The sequence below is a fragment of the Scyliorhinus torazame genome, unplaced genomic scaffold, assembly GCF_047496885.1.
Source record: "Scyliorhinus torazame isolate Kashiwa2021f unplaced genomic scaffold, sScyTor2.1 scaffold_1533, whole genome shotgun sequence".
Classification (NCBI taxonomy): Eukaryota; Metazoa; Chordata; class Chondrichthyes; order Carcharhiniformes; family Scyliorhinidae; genus Scyliorhinus; species Scyliorhinus torazame.
The window spans coordinates 37,501-43,859 of NW_027309260.1; positions in this window are offsets into that span (position 1 = coordinate 37,501).

A 6,359-nucleotide genomic window follows, 5' to 3' on the forward strand; every position below is an offset into this window, starting at 1 on the left:
AGTGCGACTGGTTTATGACTTGCCACTGTCTCCACCAGCCTCCACAGGCTAAGTCCGACTGGTTTATGATTTGCCACTGTCTCCACTGGTTCATGACTTGCCACTGCCTGGACCTGCCTCCACAGGCTAAGTCCGACTGGTTTATGACTTGCCACTGTCTCCACCAGCCTCCACAGGACAAGTCCGACTGGTTTATGATTTGCCACTGTCTCCACTGGTTCATGACTTGCCACTGCCTGGAACTGCCTCCACAGGCTAAGTCCGACTGGTTTATGACTTGCCACTGTCTCCACCAGCCTCCACAGGCTAAGTCCGACTGGTTTATGATTTGCCACTGTCTCCACTGGTTCATGACTTGCCACTGCCTGGCCCTGCCTCCACAGGCTGAGTCCGACTGGTTTATGATTTGCCACTGGTTCATGACTTGCCACTGCCTGGACCTGCCTCCACAGGCTGAGTCCGACTGGTTTATGATTTCCCACTGGTTCATGACTTGCCACTGCCTGGACCTGCCTCCACAGGCTGAGTCCGACTGGTTTATGATTTGCCACTGGTTCATGACTTGCCACTGCCTGGCCCTGCCTCCACAGGCTGAGTCCGACTGGTTTATGATTTGCCACTGGTTCATGACTTGCCACTGCCTGGACCTGCCTCCACAGGCTGAGTCCGACTGGTTCATGACTTGCCACTGCCTGGACCTGCCTCCACAGGCTTAAGTCCGACTGGTTTATGACTTGCCACTGTCTCCACCAGCCTCCACAGGCTAAGTCCGACTGGTTTATGATTTGCCACTGTCTCCACCAGCCTCCACTGGTTCATGACTTGCCACCGACTCGGCCAGCCTCCCCAGGCGAAGCGCGGGCGTTTGGTGACAATTCCAAGGCAGACCAAGGCAAACACGGCCCCTTGCGCGGCGGGGAGCCGTGCCCGGCCTCGGCGGGGCGTCGGGCCGCCGTTTGGAGCGCCGGCCGAAAACCCGAAAAAAGGGCGAAAATCGGAAAGAATTCGCGCCCGATCGGGCCGAGCGGCCGGCGGGGCGGCAGCCCGGGTCGGTCTCCGCAGACCTGGAGGCTCGAGGGGACCTTTCCGACCAAAGTCCATTTCTCGATTTTCCACCTCCTACCAATCTGCAGGTACCCCGCCAACCCCTCGGGACGCCAAACGCAAATGGCAAATCGGCGGGAGGGCGCCCGGTAGTCCATCCGAGGAAGGCGCTCCAAGTCCCCGCAGATCGGCTTTTTCAAAACCTCATCGGCACTACCGAGGGCAAGTGGTTAACCAGCTGTCCGAGACACTCGACCACAAATGCAAGTGGCAGCTCGGCGGGACCAATCCGCTCCCTTTAGCGGGAACACCCCCACTGTGTCCCCGGTACCACGGCTGGACACGACCTCATACACTTCCGAGGGCAAGTGATTAACTAACGGTAGGGTGCACTTTTCATATATGCACGTGCCCCGTCGGCGGGACCAATCCACTCCTCCGTTCCGCTCTCCTGCAACCTTGGCCCCGGTAAAGCGGCGGCACAGGACCTCATAGACCTCCTGGAAGTCGCCAGAGGCTAAGTCCGACTGGTTTATGACTTGCCACTGCCTGGCCCTGCCTCCACAGGCTAAGTCCGACTGGTTTATGACTTGCCACTGGTTCATGACTTGCCACTGCCTGGCCCTGCCTCCACAGGCTAAGTCCGACTGGTTTATGATTTGCCACTGGTTCATGACTTGCCACTGCCTGGCCCTGCCTCCACAGGCTAAGTCCGACTGGTTTATGATTTGCCACTGGTTCATGACTTGCCACTGCCTGGCCCTGCCTCCACACGCTAAGTCCGACTGGTTTATGATTTGCCACTGGTTCATGACTTGCCACTGCCTGGACCTGCCTCCACAGGCTAAGTCCGACTGGTTTATGATTTGCCACTGGTTCATGACTTGCCACTGCCTGGACCTGCCTCCACAGGCTAAGTCCGACTGGTTTATGATTTGCCACTGGTTCATGACTTGCCACTGCCTGGCCCTGCCTCCACAGGCTGAGTCCGACTGGTTTATGACTTGCCACTGCCTGGACCTGCCTCCACAGGCTAAGTCCGACTGGTTTATGACTTGCCGCTGCCTGGACCAGCCTCCACAGGCTAAGTCCGACTGGTTTATGACTTGCCACAGTCTCCGCCAGACTCCACTGGTTCATGACTTGCCACCGCCTCGACCAGCCTCCCCAGGCTAAGTCCGAGCGTTGCGGTGGCCATGCCAGTGCCGACGAGGTCTGATCCGGTCCCTCGCGCTCCGGAGAGACGTCCCCGGCCTCGGCGGGGCGTCGGGCCGCCGTTTGGAGCGCCGGCCGAAAACCCGAAAAAAGGGCGAAAATCGGAAGAAATTCGCGCCCGATCGGGCCGAGCGGCCGGCGGGGCGGCAGCCCGGGTCGGTCTCCGCAGACCTGGAGGCTCGAGGGGACCTTTCCGACCAAAGTCCATTTCTCGATTTTCCACCTCCTACCAATCTGCAGGTACCCCGCCAACCCCTCGTGACGCCAAACGCAAGTGGCAGACCAGCGGGACGGACCACCGGTAGTCATGCCGGGAATGAGGTCTCGGCGTCGGCATAAGGTGGGTGGATCGGACCCCATCCGGCCTACGGTTCTTTTTCAAAACGGCGCCCCCGGCCCCCGCCGGCGGCGGCGGCCTTGGCGGCCGGGTGGGCGCCCCTCCTCGAATCGCCACCCTGCCCCGGGGTGAGCCGCTTCGCCGCCGCCCGGCGCCGTCAACAACCTTGTCCTGGTTTATGACTTGTCACCGCCGCTGGTTTATGACTTGTCACCGCCGCTGGTTTATGACTTGTCACCGCCGCTGGTTTATGACTTGTCACCGCCGCTGGTTTATGACTTGTCAGCACCGGCGGACGGCCTCTCGCCGCCCTTTGGACGCCCCGGCGGCGGACCGTGACCCCCCACGGCTGGCCCGCGCGGGGCCCGCCACCCGCCCAAGGGGCGCCCCCTGCCGTTCGCCCACCTAACGCACGGCTGGAACAGCACCAAGCCCCGCAGCCGGCCAACGGCGGCACACACTGACCGCAGCCCACCGGAGGCACGTCGGGCCGTGGCCGTACCCCGCCCGACAGCGCCCCCTGCGGGCCACGGACCAGGCGGACGTTGGGACGAGACGATCCCCGGCCGAGGCGCTCTCTGAGCCCGCCAGGGACCGGTGCACCGCCGGCGGACGCTGCACCCGGTACACGAGCGCCCTCTGCCCGCCGGGGACCGGTGCACCGCCGGGGGAGTCTGCACCGGGCCCAGGAGCTCCCTCTGCCCGCCAGGAACCGGGGGGACCGCCGGCGGAGGCTGCACCGGGCCCAGCAGGTCACTCTGCCCGCCAGGGACCGGGGGGACCGCCGGCGGAGGCTGAGCCCGGCCCAGGAGCTCCCTCTGCCCGCCAGGAACCGGGGGGACCGCCGGCGGAGGCTGAACCCGGCCCAGGAGGTCACTCTGCCCGCCAGGGACCGGGGGGACCGCCGGCGGAGGCTGCACCGGGCCCACGAGCTCCCTCTGCCCGCCAGGGACCGGGGGGACCGCCGCCGGAGGCTGCACCCGGCCCAGGAGCTCCCTCTGCCCGCCAGGGACCGGGGGGGACCGCCGGCGGAGGCTGCACCCGGCCCAGGAGGTCCCTCTGCCCGCCAGGGACCGGGCGGACCGCCGGCGGAGGCTGCACCGGGCCCAGGAGCTCCCTCTGCCCGCCAGGGGCCGGGGGGACCGCCGCCGGAGGCTGCACCCGGCCCAGGAGCTCCCTCTGCCCGCCAGGGACCGGGGGGACCGCCGGCGGAGGCTGCACCGGGCCCAGGAGCTCCCTCTGCCCGCCAGTGACCGGGGGGACCGCCGCCGGAGGCTGCACCCGGCCCAGGAGCTCCCTCTGCCCGCCAGGGACCGGGGGGTCCTCCGGCGGAGGCTGCACCCGGCCCAGGAGGTCCCTCTGCCCGCCAGGGACCGGGGGGACCGCCGGCGGAGGCGGCACCGGGCCCAGGAGCTCCCTCTGCCCGCCAGGGACCGGGGGGACCGCCGCCGGAGGCTGCACCCGGCCCAGGAGCTCCCTCTGCCCGCCAGGGACCGGGGGGTCCGCCGGCGGAGGCTGCACCCGGCCCAGGAGGTCCCTCTGCCCGCCAGGGACAGGGTGTAACGCCGGCGGAGGCTGCCTCCGGCCCAGGAGGTCCGTCTGCCCGCCAGGGACCGGGGGGACCGCCGAGGAGTCTCTGCCCGTCCCAGATACTCCCTATCCCTACCCCTAACCGTATCCCTAACCCTATCGCCTAACCCTAACCCTATCCCTAACCCTAACCCTAACCCTATCCCTAACTCTAACCCCATCGCCTAACCCTAACCCTATCCCTAACCCTATCCCTAACCCTAACCCTATCCCTAACCCTAACCCTAACCCTATCCCTAACCCTAACCCTATCCCTAACGCTAACCCTAACCCTATCCCTAACCCTAACCCTAACCCTAACCCTATCCCTAACCCTAACCCTAACCCTATCCCTAACCCTATCGCCTAACCCTAACCCTATCCCTAACCCTATCGCCTAACCCTAACCCTAACCCTAACCCTATCCCTAACCCTAACCCTATCCCCTAACCCTAAACCTATCCCTAACCCTAACCCTAACCCTAGCTCTAACCCCATCGCCTAACCCTAACCCTATCCCTAACCCTAACCCTATCCCTAACCCTAACCCTAACCCTAACCCTAACCCTATCGCCTAACCCTATCCCTAACCCTAACCCTATCCCTAACCCTAACCCTAACCCTATCCCTAACCCTAACCCTATCCCTAACCCTAACCCTATCGCCTAACCCTAACCCTATCCCTAACCCTAACCCTATCGCCTAACCCTAACCCTATCCCTAACCCTAACCCTATCGCCTAACCCTAACCCTATCCCTAACCCTAACCCTATCCCTAACCCTAACCCTAACCCTATCCCTAACCCTAACCCTAACCCTATCCCTAACCCTAACCCTAACCCTATCCCTAACCCTATCGCCTAACCCTATCCCTAACCCTAACCCTATCCCTAACCCTATCGCCTAACCCTAAACCGAACCCCAACCGCAACCCCCAACACCAAAAGGCACCGGGCCGTAAGCCTGCACCCGCACCGGCAGTGCCCTAGCCCCCTCGGGGAAGAAGGGACTCCGTCTCCACACCGCACCCGCCCCAGCTGCGCTCTCTCCCCGCCACCGCCGAAGGCACACGATTTGAACCGCTCCTCCCGTCCGGGGAAGCACACTCGGCAGCACGCCTACCTCCTTCCCAACGGGACCAGGACCGAAGGGCACACAGACCCTCCACCACCCCACCAACGTGACCCCAAGCCCGGGCACCCCCTTCAAATTCGCCCGCTGGGACGTGTATTAAGCCCGGCAACAGTTATTCAAGCAAAACCGCAGCCGCAAGTTGAAGTGACAACTCATTAACCAAAACAATATTGGGCAAGTCATAAACCACTTTCCACTCTGGACAAGTCATAAACCAGTTTCCTCTCTGGACAAGTCATAAACCAGTTGGACAAGTCATAAACCACTTTCCTCTCTGGACAAGTCATAAACCAGTTGGACAAGTCATAAACCACTTTCCACTCTGGACAAGTCATAAACCAGTTTCCTCTCTGGACAAGTCATAAACCAGTTGGACAAGTCATAAACCACTCTCCTCTCTGGACAAGTCATAAACCACTTTCTTCTCTGGACAAGTCATAAACCACTTTCCTCTTTGGACAAGTCATAAACCAGTTTCCTCTCTGGACAAGTCATAAACCAGTTGGACAAGTCATAAACCACTCTCCTCTCTGGACAAGTCATAAACCACTTTCTTCTCTGGACAAGTCATAAACCACTTTCCTCTTTGGACAAGTCATAAACCAGTTTCCTCTCTGGACAAGTCATAAACCAGTTGGACAAGTCATAAACCACTTTCCACTCTGGACAAGTCATAAACCAGTTGGACAAGTCATAAACCACTTTCCTCTTTGGACAAGTCATAAACCAGTTTCCTCTCTGGACAAGTCATAAACCAGTTGGACAAGTCATAAACCACTTTCCACTCTGGACAAGTCATAAACCAGTTTCCTCTCTGGACAAGTCATAAACCACTCTCCTCTCTGGACAAGTCATAAACCACTTTCTTCTCTGGACAAGTCATAAACCACTTTCCTCTCTGGACAAGTCATAAACCAGTTGGACAAGTCATAAACCACTCTCCTCTTTGGACAAGTCATGAACCACTTTCTTCTCTGGACAAGTCATAAACCACTTTCCTCTCTGGACAAGTCATGAACCAATTTCCTCTCTGGACAAGTCATAAACCACTTTCTTCTCA